The following is a 977-nucleotide window of genomic DNA, read 5'->3' on the forward strand; positions in this document are numbered from 1 at the left end:
AAAATTTCCAAGTGTCACGGTTTTATTCCGTTTCTATTATGGCAGTGTTTTATATTTGGGGTGTGCACGCGTGTCTAGATACATAGATGTAGTCATTTGTAGACCACACATGGTGTGGGAGTAGTAGACACTATTAATCTTTCAGATGTTTTTAGATGCGTTTCATTATCGGGAAATTAAAGAAAGCAGTGGTCTCCCAGTTCAGAGAAAGTGCAAGTTTTTCCTCTTGAAAGTGAACTACGAAGATCTGCTATCTTCCTTTTTTATCTCAGGTAGACTTCAAAATTATTTACACAGATCCAGATTTAGTAAGGGCTGACAAGCCCTTCATCACTATTGGAGAATTTGGTTTAAGTAAAGACAGAATACGAGTAGCACAATCTTTATTTCGTGGCAAGTATCCTGTAAGGATCTATACCTTGAGGATTTTCTACCAAGACCTATAGTTTAGTGTTGGAGCAGGATCCACCTGAGCTGTCTTTGTGAAGCGAGAGGATCAATCCGATGTTCATGAAGGCGGCTTCACAACGCCTGTAATATCTATCAGCGAGACTTGGTGAGGGGGAGAAGATGAAGGCGAAGTCGGCGTAATAGCCGAAGTTTGTGACCGGCGCAGCTATAGATGCACGAAAAGTTCTCGTAGTCAGTGTCCAGAATCACGTAGGGAGCCATCCAGGCTGAAACAGGTAAAATATACCATTAATCATATATATATTTCCTTGTATGAATAACTTACATATTTCATGTATACTTACATACAGATTATTATTGTGAATACTTACATGCCTCGTAGTCCACGGAAAGATGAGGTTCTCCGAAAGGATTCGGCAGAACCTGACCATTACGTGTAATTGGGTTTCCATTAGCATCAGTACCAGTAGATCTGACGTTGAACTTGCTTCCATCTGTGGATATATTTTTACTTGTATATTAATTTTTTTGCGTGGTAACATTTCTAAGAGAAGTCTGTAACCGGC

The 977-nt window shown here is 39.8% G+C and overlaps 1 pseudogene; it reads right to left on the reverse strand.

The window, feature by feature from the left end:
• Positions 1-430: 430 nt before the first annotated feature.
• The window catches only part of LOC119593537, a 1,102-nt pseudogene continuing 555 nt past the window's right edge, over positions 431-977 (reverse strand).

This window comes from Penaeus monodon, chromosome 32, assembly GCF_015228065.2.
Source record: "Penaeus monodon isolate SGIC_2016 chromosome 32, NSTDA_Pmon_1, whole genome shotgun sequence".
In the NCBI taxonomy this organism is placed as follows: Eukaryota; Metazoa; Arthropoda; class Malacostraca; order Decapoda; family Penaeidae; genus Penaeus; species Penaeus monodon.